Source organism: Dermacentor albipictus, chromosome 2, assembly GCF_038994185.2.
Source record: "Dermacentor albipictus isolate Rhodes 1998 colony chromosome 2, USDA_Dalb.pri_finalv2, whole genome shotgun sequence".
Classification (NCBI taxonomy): domain Eukaryota; kingdom Metazoa; phylum Arthropoda; class Arachnida; order Ixodida; family Ixodidae; genus Dermacentor; species Dermacentor albipictus.
The window spans coordinates 67,376,595-67,396,809 of NC_091822.1; the positions used below are offsets into that span (position 1 = coordinate 67,376,595).

A 20,215-nucleotide genomic window follows, 5' to 3' on the forward strand; every position below is an offset into this window, starting at 1 on the left:
AGGAAAACTCGTTACAATCTCCTGTGTGTACATACCACCCCACTATCGACTCCAAAGAACAGAATTTCTTAGCCTAATCGATGAGCTGCCTGAGCCCTACGTACTCGCTGGGGATTTCAACGCGCACCATTCTCTCTGGGAATGCTCTCGTTGCGATGTAAAATGCCGCCTGATAAAAAAATTTCTTGTTTCTTTAGGCGCATGCTTAATAAATAAAAAGGAGCCGACATTCTATAGCATAGCACATGGCACGTACTCTTCGATAGATTTACCTATCTGCACGGCTACACTTGTACCATGCCTAGAATGGGAGGTGGTTTAAAACCCATATGGGAGTGATCATTTTCCCATCTGCCACAAAACTTTTGAACAAAATGAATTCCTACCAAACCCCCCATTGAGGTGGGTGTGGTAGGAATTTGAGGAAATCACCCAGATGCAGCGAAATGCTTTTAAAGATTTTAGTGTGAACGATGCTATTGCTTACTTTACCGCTTTTACAATTGACGCTGCAATAGAGTGCATTCCACAAACGAAGGGGACTGCAAAAAAGAGGCCCGTGCCGTGGTGGAATGAGCAATGCAAGAATGCGCGTAAGGAGCAAAACAAAGCCTGGCGTTTACTACGTCAATCTCCAATGGCAGAAAACCTCATCAACTTTAAGCACGTGAAATGCAAAGGCAGAAGAACGCGTCGTATCGCTAAAAAGGAAAGCTCGGAAAAATACGTCACAAGCATAAATTCCTATAAACAAAAAGCAAAATTCTGGAACAGGCTAAGAAAATTAGTCGACAAACCTACAACATGCCTTTGGTTGATGAGGAAGGCCACAGCCTTCAAGACCAGGCGAACACTCTGGGACAACACTTCCAGCGAGTTTCTAGTTCTGAAAACTACTCACAGTCATTGCAGAAACATAAGCATATAGCTTAAAGTAAGGCACTGAACCGTAAAGGTAGCGGAACTGAACCATACAACCATCCCTTTAGCATTGCCGAGTTCAGAGCTTCCTTGAACGGCTGCACGAAATCGGCACCGGGAGTCGACAAAGTCATGTACATAGTGAGAAAACATCTTCACCTGGACACGCAGATGGTTCTGTGGTGTATTTTCAACATTATCTGGGAAACAGGAGACATTCCATTGACATGGAAAGAGGCGATTGTAGTCCTTGTCTTGAAACAAGGTAAAGATCCGTGCTCTGTGGCAAGCTACCGGCCCATAGCGCTCACAACATGTCTATGTAAGCTCTCTGAGAAAATGATAAATCACAGGCTCTTGCACTTCTTTGAATCAAACAAGCTCCTTGACCCATATCACTATGGTTTTAGGGAAGGCCGATCGACGACAGACCACCTCGTTCGCATTGAAGCATATATTCGCGACGCTTTCATAGATAAACAGTTCTTTCTCTCTGTATTCGTAGACATAGAAAAGGCTTACGATACCACGTGGTGGTATGGAATTCTGCGTGACTTACCGGAAATTGGCGATAGCGGGAAAATGCTTAATGTAATACAAAGCTATTTATCAAATCGCACGTTCTGTGTTAGAATTGGTAATATCCTCTCGAGGCCATTTCTACAGGAAACAGGGATACCGCAGGGTGGCGTGCTTAGCTGCGCACTTTTATCATAAAAATGAATTGTTTGCGCTCATCAATACCACATAATATATTTTATTCCATATATGTTGATGACGTTCAGATTGGATTTAAGTCATGTAATCTCGCTATCTGTCAGCGACAAGTACAGCTTTGTCTAAAGAAGGTGTCTAAATGGGCCGATGAAAATGGCTTTACGCTCAATGTCAGCAAGAGAACCTCTTTTCTTTTCACACAAAAAAGAGGTCTTATAGCAAGTCCTGAAGTTGAACTTCAGGGGCAGCACATACCTGTGAGCACAGAACACAAATTTTTAGGCGTAATTTTAGACACGAAATTAACCTTTATTTCACAGCTTAAGTACCTCAGAAACAAATGCCTAAAAACCACGAACATTCTACAAATTTTGTCACACACAACGTGGGGTAGTGATAGGAGATGCATAATGAACCTTTAGAAGAGCCTCATTCGAACACGCTTAGATTATGGGGCAATAGTTTACCAATCGGCTAGCCCGAGTGCATTGAAGATGCTAGATCCGGTACATCACCAAGGTATCCGCCTGGCGACCGGTGCCTTCAGGACAAGTCCTGTGGAGAGTCTGTACGTTGAAGCTAATGAGTGGTCGCTTCATCTTCAGAGGTCGTATTCAAGTTTTATGTATTTTCTGAAGGTAAATGCAAACCGCGAACATCCCTCTTACCCAAGTGTAAACAACATGACATCTGCAACTCTAATAATCGACCGGCAGTTAGAAAACCTTTCTCGCTGCGTGTACGGAAACTCAGTCAAGAAATGGATGTTCCACTTCTTGAAAACCCTCTAATGGCTCCTGTCACGCTATGTCCGCTGTGGCAATGGCAGCTCGTTGAGTGTGATACTTCGTTCGTTGAAATAACGAAGAACGCTCCCCAGGTACACATTGAAATGCACTTTCTTGAACTTCAGTTGAAGTAATCTTGCCAGGAAGTTTACACAGATGTCTCAAAGTCGCATGCCGGCGTTTCGCATGCAGCCGTCGGTCCATCATTTTCAGACTCTAACGTCCTGCACCCAGAAACAAGCATATTCACTGCTGAGGCATATGCTGTACTGAGAGCTGTTAAACATATCAAGAAAATGAAATTGCAAAAGGCCATTATATTCGCAGACTCCCTTAGTGTCGTAAAATATCTAATGTCACTCCGGAAACGCAACAATCCTGTACTCAATGAGCTATATTCGCTTTTGTGCACAGCATATACATCCAATCAGCACGTCATAGTATGTTGGGTGCCTGGGCACAGAGGCATTAAGGGCAACATGCTTGCAGATGAAATTGCCACATCCATTGCAACGAAAACTGGCAACTGTTCCGCAGGTATACCTGCCTCAGACTCATAGTCATTTGTGCGCAAAAAACTTCGAAGGCACTGGCAACACAAGTGGGACACCGAAACCTCGAATAAACTCCACTTGATCGAGCCGCAATTAGGAAATTTGCCACTGATAACGAAAATAAGGCGAATCGAGGTCATTTTCTGCCACCTCAGGATAGGTCATACGTATGGCACGCTCTCTTATCTCTTGACCGGTAGTGAGCCTCGCATATGCTGTAGATGTGACCAGATACTAACCGTCCTCCATGCTTTGCTGGAGTGTAGAGAATTGGAAACTGAAAGTAAAAAACACTTCCCTCTAGCCTACCAACAGAATATTCCTATTCATTCGGCAATGTTTGTTAGCGCTGACCCATTTTTAACAGAAAATCAGTTTTTACCTTTCTGTAAGATGTTAATTTATTGCAACTTATAGGCCGAAGAGAATCGCAGCACAGTATCTTACCAGACGCTGCTGCTGCGATAGTAGCATTTTGAAGAGCACGTGCCTACAGCCCCTTGCATTTAAGGGCCTCATTGAAGCAGTAGTGCTACTGGCATTTATATATTTTATTCCCCAATTCTATCAGAGCATATGTTTTAAATTCGTAGCACATCCCAAATTCATGGCAACAATTTTGTTTGATACGTATTTATTTTACCATTGTTTTTCGGGCCCCTATACAGCCAGGCTGCATTGTTATAGCCAACAACGGCGCCATTGGTCATTATTTGCATCAGTGATTGCTATAAAATATTGCTTGGCGCTCTTTGGCCATGACTGGCCCTTGCGCCATAAAACACCACTTATCATCATCATCATCATCACCATCATCATTGCCGCCGAAGCGTGATCGACTTCGTAGCCGCTCCGATACTCAGACGAACCGCAGGTGACGTCATCTTAACATCATGGCACGTCAGATGAGCACCCATATAATCCGAATAAGACTCTAATAAGACACCAAGACATCGAGTTTATTACTAAAATTACTGCAGAGAAAGCTGACACTGCTATCGTTGAGGCACCATGCAAATAATATGTAGTGCTTAAATTTTTGTTTTGGTATGGCTTCGTTAAGAAAGTGAACTACAGGAGCAGATGAAAACGGCGGCACCGTGAAGTGGTCGCTCTTATTTTACAAGAACACCCTTCATAGAAACGCTGTTATTGTCGTTGGCCTGGATTCCCTGATGCAGGAGATGCGATACCAACTTAGACCCGGAGGACATCTTCTTTACCGATCTTGCTCCCGTTGTGTTGGGGGATCAGCTGTTCTAGAGCTCAATCTCCACTCTTACCGACCCTGCGCTTGGTCTGTGTGGAGTGTTGCGGCGGTGAGACGGACGCGAAGCTTGTTTGCCTAGCGCCGATCCGGCCGGCCAAGTGGACGCTTCCGGGACAAGAATCGGAGTAGAATAAAGACCTTTACACACCTACCACCGTCCATTTCGTGCTCTCCGCGTTTGAAAGAGAAGATTCGAATTTGTGACTAAGGTACGAAACAGCGCTGGTACTCCGAAGACCCACGGCATAATGCGATCGCTTCCTTTCGAATGTCTTCCCACAACTCAATAAAACATGCGTTGTCCTCTTCTTGCTGTATTTTCTTCTCCAAACGGGCAAGCAAGTCAGGCTTGAAGTATTCTTTCCAGACTTTGGCTTCTTTTACCAATACGTACTTTCTTTTGTCTCCACCGTAACCTTCCTTGCTCGTCGCATTGATCTTACCAAAGAAATCGTTCCATTCCAGTGTCTCATTTTCTGTGAGATTAAACACGATGATTTTCCTCATGTGTTCTGGTATGGACCACTCAACGATATTTTCTAGCATTTGTGAGTTTTCCAGCAGAGCCCTCTCGTATTTGTCGCCGAGAAAGCGAGCCAATCTCAAAACTGTGCCCCTAATATCCTTCTTCTTCTGTTCGTAAGTCACGAAGAACAAGTTTGGTTTGTCCCTCATCGCGTACGCTGACGCCACGTGGTCAAAGTAGCTCCCGTAGCCCAAGTCTCCCTAGATGAAGGGTTCGAAGAACTCTTCGAATGTGCCGTCCTCGAACTTGTAGCTGCTGAGGTCTGTGATCATGCGAAAAAGCGAGACGCAGACGTCCCATGGGGTTCGAGTGACGTAGATGTACTTGGCCTCTTTGTTCATAGTCTCTCGGCTGAGTGGATGGTGCGTCATGAACAGTCTCACGGGTAGGGGCGACTCCCAGCCATCAGTATCCACATACCCGATTGCCCGGTAGTTGCGGGTGAACTCGCTGTAGGAGCTGATGGGTTTTCCTCCGTTGAGGATTAATTGCGTTACGTACTCAACCCAATGGGATCCACTTTTGGGATAGGTGCTCTGCATGACGTCACCCTTGGTAGCGCGGAAAGAGAGGCTTTTGCAAAATATTGCTGGATCGGCTAGTGGGCATCTCGGCACACAGTCGATGACTTGACGGTACGGCCTGCGACCTGGCATGATGGTGATCTCCCAGGCCCGGGGTATCTGTTCTGGAAAAAGAAAAGAAACGGGTTGGTTTATTATAGGTAAAAGAAATGCAACTTGTATGCGCAAGAGTGGGCAGGTTAATTTTAACGAGGACAGGCCATGTCCAGCATTCAGGACATGCCGCATAGGACCTCCACGGCAGTGCACAAGCGTTCTTGAATGAGCGCAGTTTAAAAATATATATTTATAGATATCGGCCGTGCATCAAGAAGTTTCCACTGACTGCATCGAGAGGGTGGTCCCTTGTAAGATTATGTGCATTGATAACACTTATTCGCAATATTTGTGGTGCGTCAAAGCAGTGTTTTGGTCAGGGATGGGCGGTGGAGTCACACGACAGGAGCAAATTGTTTGGCACCCTCCCGGTAGAGGGCACGTTGATTTGAAGAAGCTCCAAATTTAAACTGTAAAGCGGTTTATAACAGCTGGCGTTGGAACGGTAATTGTAGAGGTAGTGTTATGTAGTCTGTTTGCACGCGCAGGTTTTTGAGAGGCAGCCGGGACGGAGATAGAGTGATTATGCGAGCGCGCGTCTTGAGCGTGCGTGTGTATGGTCTTATGCGCGTGTTTGTGCCTCCGCATTTGCATTTGCATTTGCATTCGCGCGAGTGCGTGTGTGCTTGCGTGCATGCGTGCGGGGGCTTGTGTGCTTGCGGTGAATGCATGGACGCGTGTGAATGTGTACTTGGGCGAACGAATGTGTGCGTGTTTGTGTGCCCATGAATGTCTGTGCGTGCGTATTGTGTGTGTCTGAGGCTGTGTTGGGGTATATGTGTGCATTTCTTTCCTTACACCTACCCTCGGAGACAAATTGTATGTAGAGGTAAAACCCATATTTAAATCACAATACCATAAATAATGACCCTGAACTTAAAGCATTGTCTCTTTCTGAAAGCGAAACGCATGCAAAAGGACAATACGCCTGAGGAGTAAACATCACTGTCTCAGATTGCGTCACGATGGCACAATCACCATCGGCATTGCCTAGCCGTTCATTTTCGTTATCCTCCCTCGGCGACAAAGCATTGTCTTGACGCCAGCGACGTGTTAAATCTGCACTATAATTGCGTCGTGCATCGTTTCTGCGACAAAGGATACTTTAGGCAGCACACGATTGCTGCTATATTGTAATTACAGCCTTAAACTACTCGCCTTCGGAACAGCAACGTGAATAAACATCGAAAGGGGACTGTTGGCCGATAGGAACCTGCTCAGGGAGCCATATCAATGATGGAGACCCGCCGTGGTTGCTCAGTGGCTATGGTGTTGGGCTGCTGAGCACGAGGTCGCGGGATCGAATCCCGGCCACGGCGGCCGCATTTCGATGGGGGCGAAATGCGAAAATACCCGTGTGCTTAGATTTAGGTGCACGTTAAAGAACCGCGGGTGGTCAAAATTTCCGGAGTCCTTCACTACGGCGTGCCTCATAATCAGAAAGTGGTTTTGGCACGTAAAACCCCAAATATTATTAGTATTATTAATGATGGAGCCTTTCGTGATACCACAAAAGGCGGCGCGCGGTAAGGTGGGCCTTACAGACGCTCTTTTACAGCAAATCTGTTCATGCGGACCCCGTGCTGTCGTTGTCGCACTTCGCTAAAAAGGGGCCGCGTGTCCTAGGGGGAAAGGATAAGAGCTGAATAGGGGGAAAGGGGTTGGAGTGACCACTTTCTCCTTGTGAAAATGCTACGTTATACTACCTTATACAGTTGTGGCATGGTGCATTTTTGGCGATCGAGCCAGATCGGCAAGGAATTTATCGACGATTGTTTTCACCCTACCGCGAAAGAAACAAATGTTATGCTGGCAGTTTGCGGCTAACGAACAGTGCCCAGCGATTAAAATGCAATACTAGGAGCGTGAGGCTTCCGACATTTCTTGCGCCAGCAAGACGTGCCGGCAGCCACGTCAATCTTCCGACCAATCCAAGCAATCGTCAAAACGGTTGGAGCGCCTGCATCTCCAGTGGTGGGCCTTGTGCCCAATATATGGAGATTTGGATTAGTGGTTCCGCACATTCGATCCCAGCTACAACTACGGGAAGGCCACGAGTAGTGCGCACTCCTGAGAAAGGAGCTGGTTACGGAAAAAGTGAAAATGAGGTGAAAGAATGGTGAAACAAAAGATTTACAGTATAGGCTGCTTGCGAAGTTTGACTCGCCTGTTGTAACACTGGGTGTAACTAACACAGCTTCGCTGTTCGCATATCCTCACGGACTGGAAGGGGCTGTGATTTTTTTCTGCGTCAGTTATTCTTTCAAAGAGTGTATTTGCAAAATATTTGTTCGCGTGGGTCTTACAGAAGCATTTTTAATAAAAATGTATTCACGCAGCTACATAATCTCCAAGCCTGCATGCAAACTACTCATTTGTTTTAGCCACCTGCCATCAATTATTGAAAATGTAAATACAGTAGCCTCGTTTATAACAAAACGAGCTGCTCAAGTTACTTCATATCCAAAGGTTACCAATTTAGACACTAGAATAATAAAAGCATGTCAGCAAGATTTCTATAGGTTTAATACGTTTATTTGGTGCATTTACAAAAAGCCGGCATTAGATTTAGGTGCACGTTAAAGAACCCCAGGTGGTCGAAATTTGCGGAGTCCTCCACTACGGTGTGCCTCATAATCAGAAAGGGGTTCTGGCTCGTCAAAAACCCACAATTTTATTTTTAATTTTAAAAAGCCCTTGCTGTAGGCTTTTTATAGAGCAAGTGTGAAAGCTTGGACAAGTTGTCTTGGCGAAATCAAGCGAGATAGCAATTCTTTGAAATATTGAGCCTTATCATGGATTATCTATACAATCGGACCGCGTCCTTGCCGCGTTCCATTTGTCGAGGCATGTCATATCGAGGCTTGTTGTTATTTAGCTTGCAAGAAGGCATCTAAAATGTGAGAAACTGATGTGACAAGGACAAACATCATGTAATAGTTGCGCCGGATGTCCTGCACCATTATATACCATTATCCTGTCATGTCGAACTCACACCCATTCACTTGAGCTTCACAAGGAGGATAGACAGAGGGTGCGTGCTGTACTAATGGCCTACGCCAGCAACTTGTGTGAAGCACTGTGTAAATTAGCCACGAATATCCGCGCTAGAATTCACAATCGTTAAAACGTGCAAGTACACTGAAACTTATTTATGAATCCTGACGCCGTTTTACCAAGCGGGAATATGCATTCATGGACCGTTTCTCTTAAATTCCTCTAGGAACAGACGCATCCTGTTTATATCGTGTTCGCAGCTGCTTATTTGACGTGCTATGCCAAACGAAGAAGAAGTGTATCTGTTCGGTCGCTGTTGTTGTGCGGTGCTCTGAGTTTTCTGGTTTTTGGACATTTACGGCTACCATTGACGACGATTGACCAACAAGGCATCGGGTGAAGGTTCAACGAGCCAGGCGCCTTACAGGTACGACATTTCTTTTTTGAGAACCTGGCTATTACCCTGCCGCTACGGTGGTCGGAAGCCGAGAACATCGTCACGAGCCTTATGCTCGTCCAAACGTAACAAGCCATATGAATGATGCTACGGGCCGTAATGAAAAGCTTGGGGCCTTGCAAGCGTCACAAAGCTTCATAAAGCCGGCACGTTTGGTTCTCCACAACTCGGAATCAACTTCAGGGAATTCAGGAATAATGGCTGACGGTGAATTCGAGAGCAAGAAGCCTCGCCTAGAAGACAAGTACGATGACACAACATCGAATTATGAGTTAAGTGATGAAGAAGAAATGGGTGAAGACGCACCGTTTACTTTGGTCACGTACAAGAAAAAGGGAGCCGAAGGCATTCCGGTTGTCTTTCGCCCAAGTGAAGGTACTACCTTTTGGCAAGTAAATCCAAACCGAGTGTCTGCCGAAATAGTTTCCGCTGCCAAAGAAAAAGTGCAGTCTTTCAGGACGAACAGAGATGGAAGTTTCAGCGTCAGCGTTGCTTCCTTAGCGTCTGCGAAACGCCTTTTGATGCTCTCAAGTGTAGGCGGCCTGGAAGTCAACCCCTTAATCCCAGAATCATACACGCGAAACGTTGGCAAAGTAAAGCATGTGCCTCTGCAGTATACAAACGAACAACTCCTAGACTTCTTGAAATACGCAGGAGTTATATCGGCACGCAGACAGATAAGGTATTCCCGCCAAGAAGATGGAGCAGTACAGTCACATCCGCTTCACACGGTAATTCTTACTTTCAGAGACGATCGCCCTATTCCAGGAAGAATTTACTTGGGTTTCACCAGTTACCCTGTCGAGGAATACCTAGGACCAGCACTTCGCTGCTATAATTGCCAGAGATTTGGGCACATGGCGAAAACCTGCCGTAGCACACGTCGATGCAAAATCTGCTCAGAGGATCATGACCACAAGGAGTGCAAGTCAGTTCTTCAACCTAAATGTGCAAACTGTGCGGGGAACCATGCCACCTCCTTCTCAGGCTGTCCTCAGAAAAAAGCAGCGGCACAAATGCGTCGACATGAGCTCATCCATGGAAGACAACCGAGACGCAATGAACCCGCCCCAAACCTTGAGATTGTTCATCCAGTGCCAGGTCACCCACCTCAGCGGGCACCGGAACCACCACAGCCAAGAGCACCAACAAGCTATTCCTCCTCTAGAGAACAACCAACAGGGCAATCAAGAGACCAATCAAGAGGATCACAGTCAAGTTCCCAGTCTTATGCATCAGTGCTACGGAAACCCAGACGACAACAGGCAGAAAGTAATACACAAGAAAACTCCAGTACTCGCACACATTCCTCTCAGCGACCTTACTCATCTACTGCAGAAGTAACACCAGCTAATAGCGAGCATACCACAGCATCGGTGACACAATTGATTTTGCCAATGCTTTTCGCAGCTCTTAAGGCAATCCTATCTGCTCTGCCGGAAGCAAACAACCTACCAGAAGTGAAAGCCTTGTTACCTCTAGAAGCACTATTGTGGCAACAATCCGGGCCCAAACTGCGGCAGGCACTACATGAATAACCGCTACAAAAATGTCTCCATATTTCAGTGGAATGCCAACAGTCTTCGAAGGAAGTGTGCTGACTTCCGTAAACTACTTGTGCAATACAACTTCCCAATACTTTGTATTCAAGAGGCGGGAATCAGTGACGACTTTCGCCTCTCAAATTATGTGATATACAAGACTTCTCGTCAAGGTGCTGTGAGCAGAGTGCTCCTGTGTGTCAGAAAGGACCTACCATCTTATCAAATTCAGTCCAGTGATTCAGACTTCCCGGAATTCATCGCATGTAAAGTATCCTTTGGCAAGTTCTGTATAACAGTGATTAATCTATATCTACAACCTTCAAACCGCATTTCAGTAGAAGCGCTAGTGGATATCTTCAAGATAGCTCATTCTAATGTATTTATATGTGGCGACTTCAATGCACACAACATCATCAGGGGCAGTGATCATTGTGATGCACGGGGTAACGTTATAGAGTGCGCCATAGATAAATGCAACTTGACTGTTTTAAACGATGGGTCGCCAACATTCCTTCGTGGATATAATTACTCAAGCTGCATAGATGTTACCCTGTGTTCACATGATCTAGTGAATGGTGTGGGATGGACAACAGATATGGAAACGCACGGAAGTGATCATTTTCCCATCCTTGTTAACCACCCTAGCATGTACTGTGATATCAGGCGTTACAGCAGACTAACCAACTGGCAAGATTTTCGGTACCGCCTAACGGATCAAATTAATCAACATGCAACAGTGGAAAAATTTACAGAATTTTTGCAGGACAATATGAACATATGCACAAGGAAGGTCCCAATTCCAAAAGATTATGCTGCAGTTGACGGAGAATATGAACACCTAAGAGCCATCCGACGCCGATCCGAAAGAGCTTACCGACGGAGCGGAAGTTTAGAAGCATACAGAAATGCTCAGAAAATACACAATGTAATGCGCAGACGAATGGAAAATCTAGGCAAACGGCGCTGGCGCGACTTCTGCGGCATGCTGTCTCCTCACACGGCTGTCCCGCGAATTTTTCTAGTAATTCGTTCTTTAAGCGGACCTGTAACACAGAGCTTCCCATTTCGTGCTCTCGCTGTAGCACGGGACACGTGTGAAATAATAGTTGCAGATGAATTTTGTGAGCTTATTTCCAGACCTGCTTTCTCATCGCAATGTGCAGAGTTTAATATTTCAGTAGTGTTGGCTAAGCGCAAAATTACTGCTTGCTACTGGGCCCAACATCCTCAATTAGATCATACTTTCACATTAAGCGAGCTTCAATGTGCAATTGCATCATGTCGCCAAAAGTCCGCTGCTGGGCCGGACGGCATTACGTACAATATGCTAAGAAACCTCGGACCGACAGGTACAAATGCTCTCTTAGACATCTATAATAACTTATGGATAGAGGAAACTGTACCTGAGTCTTGGAAAGTTGCTCGAATCATACCAATTTTAAAACCTAGTAAGACGCCCTTGTGCCTTGAATCCTTCCGCCCTGTTAGTTTGACAAGTTGTTTATGCAAAGTAATGGAGAAAATGATTGACGCGCGACTTCAATGGTGGTGTAATGAAACGAATGTGCTGTCCAACTACTTAGTAGGTTTTAGAAAACATAGATGCACAATGGGTGCAATATTAGATATAGTAACCTGTGTGGAGCACGAGCGTGCACGTGGGAACATGACGATAGCAGTATTCCTAGACATCAAGAGGGCATTTGACACTGTTAGTCACGTTCATGTTTTGCGAAGCATGTTGGAACTTGGACTGTCTGGCAGGTCCTTGCGATGGATTTCTGAATTTCCATCAGGTCGCAAAATCTTTGTTCAGACGGGTGAAGGAAAGAGTGCTGAACATGTTGTCAAACAGGGAGTACCACAGGGAAGCGTACTCAGCCCCTTCCTTTTTAACTGCGTCATGGCTGATTTATTTTTATTTATTTTTTATTTATTTGATACTGTCAACCCCGTTGTTGGGGTCATTACAGGGAGGGTGATGTGTCAAGAATACATGATACATAATTTTCTTTCTATGTAACATACAAATGCACTGGCGCTCTTGGAAGTTAACAAAAGCAAATAACAGTAGTTATACAAAGAAAAGTCAACGAAAGTGCTCGCAGCAACAATTTAGTATACATTCTCGTAAAAGAAAGTATCCAACGCATTTTCAAATTCGGCAGAGCCCTCGTTGCTCACAACTGCATCAGGCAATCTGTTCCACATTTCAATTGTGTCAGGAAAAAAGGAGAAACGAAAAGCATCAGTACGTGTTAAATAAGGTTGAATTGCTCTGCTATTGTTTAGACGATCGCATCTCCGTCCTGGGGGTTGTAGATATAGATCCTTGTTTATTTTCGTTCGCCCACTCATGATTTTAAAAAGAAACTTTAGCCTATGCTTACTTCTGCGTTCCTCCAGAGGCTCTAGTTCACACGATTTTAACAAGGCTGTAACAGACTCCATGCGTCGGTATTTACCGCATATGAAACGGACTGCCAATCTTTGTATTCTTTCTATTTTTGCTTTCAGGACTTTCTGATGAGGGGACCACACAACACAAGCGTACTCCAAGACTGGTCGTACAAAAGTTTTGTAGGCTGTTAATTTCACGTCCCGTGTAGCGCATTCCAGTTTTTTCTTTAAAAAGTATAGTTTTTGGTTTGCCTTAGAACATATATTATCAACGTGTGAGTGCCATTGCAATGTGTGCATAATACTGACTCCTAAGTATTTGAAAGAAGCTGCATTATTCAGAGGATGGTTTCCGATGTGGTATATGAAGGAAAATTTGCTCCTGCTTGAGCGAATATGCGTAAATGTTGTTTTGCTATAGTTTATTTCCATGTCCCATGTTAAACACAACTCGTCTAATGCCTGTAAGCATCTATTTAGATTAATTTCGTCATTTTCGCAACCTATTGGCGAATAAATCAAACAATCATCAGCAAAAAGTTTCATTTTAACAGGCGGTTCGACTAGTGCACCGATATCATTAACAAACAACAAAAAAGTATTGGTCCCAAAACGGAACCTTGGGGAACCCCAGAGTACACACGCAATGGATTTGAAATGCAATCCTCAATCCTTACGGACTGTTGACGCATAGATAAATAGGCCTCTATCCATTGTATTACTTCTTTACCTATTGCTATTTTATCGAGCTTAAAAAGTAATTTACGCTGAGAAACCTTATCGAAAGCTTTCCTAAAATCAACGCTTATTACGTCTGTTTGTAGGTGTGCATCCATGTTCAGGTAGAAATCATGGAGTGTTTCTGTTAACTGTGTCACCGTAGAAAGACCGCTCCTAAATCCATGCTGAATTGTGGAAAGTAACTCGTTAGTGTCAAGAAAACTAATAATATGCTTTGCAATAACGTGTTCTAGAGCCTTGCAGCAAACTGACGTCAGGGATATGGGTCGGTAATTGTTTACTTGCATACGGTTGCCACCTTTAAAAACAGGGATTACTATTGCATTGCGCCAGTCTTGTGGAAGTGAACGAGTTTCAATTGACTTCGCATATATTATCTCTAAGTAAAAGGAAACCCATTCGGCATATCGTTTCAAAAATTCAGTTTGTAGACCATCCGGTCCGCTTGCCTTCTTCGCGTCTACTTCGAGAAGCAATTGTAAAACACCTTCACGGCTGACAATAACTGATTCCATTGCGGTCCTCATGTCGCCGTTCATGTATTCGCCTATCTTATCACCTTTGTCTGTCGTATAAACAGATTGAAAGAAGCGATTGAAAGCATCAGCTAAGTCTTCAACTCGTGTCAGGACTTTCCCTTCATGTTCGATCTGTTCAACTTTTTCCTTTCTTTCACTGAAGTAACGCCAAAATTTGTGTGGTGAACTTTTAAGAAAGTTGGCAAGCGTGTGATCAAAGAACTGTTTTTTCGATTTCACAAGAGCTTCTTTCATATCAATTTTTATAGCTGCAACTTCCATCGCTCTCACTTTCTGTTTTCGTAGTCTTTTAATTTTCCGTTTCATATGGATAATGCTGCGAGTTATCCAGGGGTTTCGTTTGCGCGTTTTCTTAATACGAGTTGGAACAAAGTGCTCGACGCAAGCTATGATGCTACTTTTAAATCTTTGCCACAGTTGTTCCACAGACTCGCTCTTCGATGCCTGCTCGAAGTAACTAAACTGTAATTCTAAAAAATCTATGATGGCGGTGTCATCTGCATTTTTAAAGTCTTTTACTTTTACCGGTAGAAACGGTCTCCCTATACTGCCCACATTGGTCTGTATGTCCAAAGACAACATTTTATGGTCTGATATGCCCTCCAATATGTCTAATGCATAATCTATTATGTTGTGCGATAGGAAAACAAGATCCAATAATGACTTTGACTTTTCTGTAACTCTAGTTGGTTCTTGAACAATTTGTTCGAAGCCATGACAAAATTTTATTTCCAAGAGCTTTTCCGAGCTAACTGTTTCTGTCTCGCCGGGCAATAAACTTTGCCAGTTAATGTGCGGCAAATTAAAGTCCCCAGCCATTATCAGCCTCGTGTTTCTGTTAACATGGTCAACCAAGAATTCGCTTAGCAGTTCCAGAAACGCTGGCGAAGACGCAGGTGGTCTGTATACTACGCCAATGAAGTACGTTCTGTTTTCGAATGTAAGCTTACACCATACACTTTCGGGAACATTAGATTCAATCGTAGAAGCATGGACGGAATTTTTAACTATGATGGCAGCACCACCGCCTCGTGAATCTCTGTCCCACCTAAAGAATTTGTACCCGGAAGGAACAATGCAATCACTGCGTATTCCCTCACGCAGCCATGTTTCTGTAAGTAGTATTACATGGGGACTATGCGCCAGTAGAATATATTCTAGTTCTGTGACTTTATTAACGATGCTACGGGCATTTTGCACAAGAATTCGTAGCTATGAGTGGGGCGGTTTTCTTGAACTGCTGGCAGAACTATCCGAGTCAAAGGATTCATGCCGGTCATGCGCACTTGCTGTTGGGGTTGTTACGACTTTATCGATCTTGTCACTCCGGCTTTTATACAGACGCCGTTCATTTTTCTCTTGATCCCAAACAAACATGCGTCCATTTATCTTTAATTTATCATACACGAGTGATACCCGTGCCCCCTTAGCTCGGTCCGGCGCACTACTTTCCCATAATTTCTTTCTGAGATCAACGGTCTCTTTTGAGTAGTCATTATTGATACTGAAAGAAGTGCCCTTTAGTTTTTTACAGTTGCGCATTACTTTCTCTTTTTCGCGATAATCCATGAACTTCATAATGACTGGTCTTACCCGGCCTTCGCTTTGTTTACCAATGCGATGAATTCTTTCTATCGATTTAGTTTCTACCCCCAACAAGCTTCTGACAATGTTATCTACGACAACTTTCCGCAGATCTGTTTCCGTCTCAGTTCTGGCCTCGGGAACACCAAAAATTAGCAGATTATTTCTTCTGCTTCTATTTTCGTAGTCCACTAGTCGTTCAGCTTGTTGTTGGACTATGTTTTCTAGTCTCTCAATTTTAATTTGCATTTCCTGCATGGCCATGAGATGCCTGTTCATTCTTTCAGTCTTCATATTAAGTTCAGCGACTTCTTTTCTAATCGTGTTCATCTTGTCATCAGATTCCTTCTGATTATCCAAAATTTGTTGTAACAATTCAGCCGTCTTCGGGCCCGGGTATTCCTCTACATCCCCTGAAGTTAACAATAGCAATAATGTCGACCAACAGTCCACCACAATAGACCAACACATGCGAGGGCACGGCAATACAATCAAGAATCTGTTGTCGCTTTTGCAACAAACTGCATACGTTTGTACACCAACCTGCAAAGGTAGGAGCCGTGGTTTAGCCATCCTGTCAGCTTGACAAGTGCCGTGCCCTCTGCTGTGCCCATCGTCGTGTCGGTTCTTTAGTAGGCTTGTGGTTGCTGACGTCACCGTCGTCCATCGAAGATCATCCAATGAGCTGTCAGATGCCTTGTTTCCCAGATGATTCAGCAAGGGTGTAAACTGCTCGTGTACGTTGCTCGAAGAAATCACGGCAATAATCCACGGCCATGCCTGCAAAGGTAGGAGCGGTGGTTTAGCCATCCTGTCAGCTTGACAAGTGCCGTGCCCTCTGCTGTGCCCATCGTCGTGTCGGTTCTTTAGTAGGCTTGTGGTCGCTGACGTCACCGTCGTCCATCGAAGATCATCCAATGAGCTGTCAGATGCCTTGCTTCCCAGATGATTCAGCAAGGGTGTAAACTGCTCGTGTACGTTGCTCGAAGAAATCACGGCAATATTCCACGGCCATGCCTGCAAAGGTAGGAGCGGTGGTTTAGCCATCCTGTCAGCTTGACAACTGCCGTGCCCTCTGTGCCGTGCCTTTACCAAGAAGGCTGCCATCACAATTAAAATTTTCACTGTATGCAGATGATGTGTGTATTTGGACATCTGGGTCTAATGCTCAACTACTTCAAATGGCATTGCAAGGCGGCATAAATATAATCAACAAATTTTTGAGAGAGAGAGGAATGGTACTATCACACGCAAAGACAGCTATATTGCCCTTCACTCGAAGGCAGTTAAAAACTCTTAATCTCGAAGGACACCCTCTAATGATTGTCAAACAGCATCGATTTCTAGGCATAATACTTGATAGGCAGCTATCCTGGGCACCCCATATAAAGAAACTCGAAAACGAGGTCAATGCCGTAGTGGCTGTACTTTGCAGACTTGCAGGCACATCATGGGGCGGATCAGTATCGTCCATGCTGACTGTTTACAATGCATTAATACGACAAAAAGTTGCGTATTCCGCGCCCATCTTACACGGACTTTCCCACACTTCAGAAGAGCGACTTCAAAGACTTTTAGCTAGACGACTACGCCTATGTCTAGGAGTTCCACGAGCGACTTCTAGTTCTCTTGTAATAGCTGAGGCCCGCCAATCACCATTTCCAGTTATGCGAACTACAGAAACATGCCGGCATTATTTCCGTCTTCAAACCAGCATAAAAACCACCCATTGGCTCTAGACATAATGAAACGAGATAGAAGTTATGTTCATATAGAAATTCAAGAAAATCTTCACATATTGCCACGAAATGAATTTTGGAACTCAGACATCGAATATCCTCCATGGCTGCTTACAGTTCCAAAAATCGAATTGTCAGTAGATGGGATATTCAGCAAAAGAGACATGTTCATTCGAGCTGCTCAACAACTAGCGCTGTACCAGATATATATGCGGTATTCAGGATACACACACGTCTATACAGATGGCTCCAGTACAGCAACCTCTTCAACTTCATCATTCATTATACCACACCTCCTCAAACAAGAATCATTTAAGTTAACTCGTGCGACTTCGTCTACAACGGCTGAACTGTTCGCAATCGTAGGTGCGATAAAATTTATATTGTCAGTAAGAGATGCGCAAAAATGGGTAATTTTCAGTGATTCACAGGCGGCTCTAACATCACTCTGCAACACAAAGGGGAAAACATTCAGTGACAGTATAATATATGAAACACTTAAAAACCTCACAAAGGCAAGCGAAGCGAAACATGCAATAGCATTCCAGTGGATACCAGGGCATTGTGACATTCCTGGCAACACAGCAGCCGATGAAGTAACACGACAAGCACATCTCAAAGATGATACATCTCCGCTCCCAATATCAAAGGATGAATTGCGCTGCATTATAAGGGCAACGTCTCTCAAAATGTCTAGAAACACTTGGTTTGACCAGAATTCTAAGAGCTCGGACTTATACCATATTGATCCATTTATTGAATTCAAATTTTCATTGTCATTAGATAGAACTATGGAAACCCTTATTCATCGATTAAGGCTAGGCACTGCCTACACAAAGCATTTCTTACACAGAATTGGCCGTGCGGAAACCCCCGAATGTGATTGTGGATTTGTAGACGAAGATATATATCACCTCCTTCTAGATTGCCCACATCACGACACACCAAGAAGCCGACTTAAATCAGCGCTAATTAAATTAGACCGCAGACCTTTTAGTTTAAGGAAAATTTTGGGCCCTTGGCCAACAACGGCCTTGCAGAAGAGTGCTTTAAAAGCACTAAAGAGTTTTCTTGAAGACAGCGGCATTGCTGGAAGTTATTAGCGCTTTCATTGTTCTCTTCATTTCATTGTCACTCTGTATATCCATCTGTTTGTGAATTATGTTATGTTGACTGTTCTGTTGTGACTGTATGTGATAATGCATTTACGTGATGTATGTACCACCCGCTGACTAGACAATGGGTTATTAGGCGGAAATATCTTTTGTACTTTTGAGACTTTCATCTACATAAGTGTAGAGACATATACATTGTATTTTGTATGTACCATGTGTTCCGTACGTCATAGTGTTCCTGTGGAAACGCTGCGTGATAAGTCATGGTGCTTGTGTGAAAAGGCTATTTGATATGTAACCTTGAACCTTGTACGATGTGTGACGGAACCACTCAAGAGATGAGGAGTAGCTGGCGCCTTAAACTGTGCGCCAACATCTCCTAATGTCATATCAATAAAAAAAAGGCGCTACGACATGGTACAGTATATGAGCTTGCCCGCTTTTTTATCCGCAATGGGACGCTTTTGCTCGAAACCCCGTCATTCATCAATGGCCGATGGACGACAGTTACATCGAAGCTCATCGAGGCAATTTTCAGACAGCTGCACAAGCCCCAGAAAGATCACGGCATCCTGACCCCAGACTGGTCCAATGTTCGATGAAAACCTGTCGGGAACGGGTGGTGAATGGTCAATATAAAACGAACACTTGCCTAAGGTCGAAGGAATAACGAATATACTGGGTGTATTTTTTTGGACAACCCAGATTTCCTATTAAAAGGCTGTGACCCTGGGACACCTATTGTATTCACATACGAGCTTCACGGTAAGTCAAAAATACATTGCCACTGCTTAACTTGCTCTGAAAAGACAAAGTAAAGATAAACGTGTTAACCAACTTTTTTTATTATTTACTGTTGGGAGTAGTTGTCGATGGGGAAAGCTTGGAGGGCCTGAAAATTTATGGCATAGCCATTCTTTAGAAATAAAAGAAAATGGCATGTATACTTGAGTTATCCATAGTCGAAACTGAAGGCCAAATAAAGACAATTCAGAGATTGAGGCCGTCCGGCAACGCTTGGGACGGCAAAGACGCGCAAGATGCAAGATGGCTCAGGCTTGTGCCGCAACATGATCCTGAACCGACACACAGCGGTACTCGCTTGCCAGGCAAAGCACGCCGTCTCATAGGGTGCCGAGGCGTTCGGTTTCAAATTTTCCCACGCTTCTCGTGACGAGACGTCTCGCTCTGATTTCATAGCCGGGATGCATTTTCAACGCTCTCGGAACGCTCGGTTTCGATAGTGCTTGAATTTAAGGTTTAAATTCGATGATAAATGTGTAGAATTAGTTGCAATTTTCAAGATCCTTAAAAATCACGATGCGTTAAGGTGTGGCTGCCTCTAAATTCGTCATTTAAACAGCTCCCCATAAGGCACTAATAAAAAGTTTAGTTAATATACTTTCGGTATTAAGCCATCTGAAGCTCACGTTAAAGTACGTCTACCTCGCCTAGCAACGCCTCTGCAAGAAATGCCGCGCTTGCTGCGCTTAGAACCTTTATATATATAAAAAACCAGGAAAAATGCCAGGAAAGGCAAGGCAAGCTCGAACGCCTTGGTGGTTCATCACATGTATACTTGCGTCAATGACTGGCATTCTTCTGGTGTAATCATGACACAGTAGTGGCTCTCTTGAAGTCAC

General features: G+C 44.3%; 1 long non-coding RNA gene across 1 annotated transcript; it reads right to left on the reverse strand.

Moving 5' to 3' along the window:
- Positions 1-3,920: 3,920 nt before the first annotated feature.
- Positions 3,921-16,611, reverse strand: LOC135903256 (uncharacterized). Its single transcript, XR_010564768.2, has 2 exons — positions 16,262-16,611; positions 3,921-5,464 (listed from the first exon to the last, which is right to left on the reverse strand). It is a non-coding gene; the product is annotated as an uncharacterized lncRNA (long non-coding RNA).
- Positions 16,612-20,215: the final 3,604 nt, after the last annotated feature.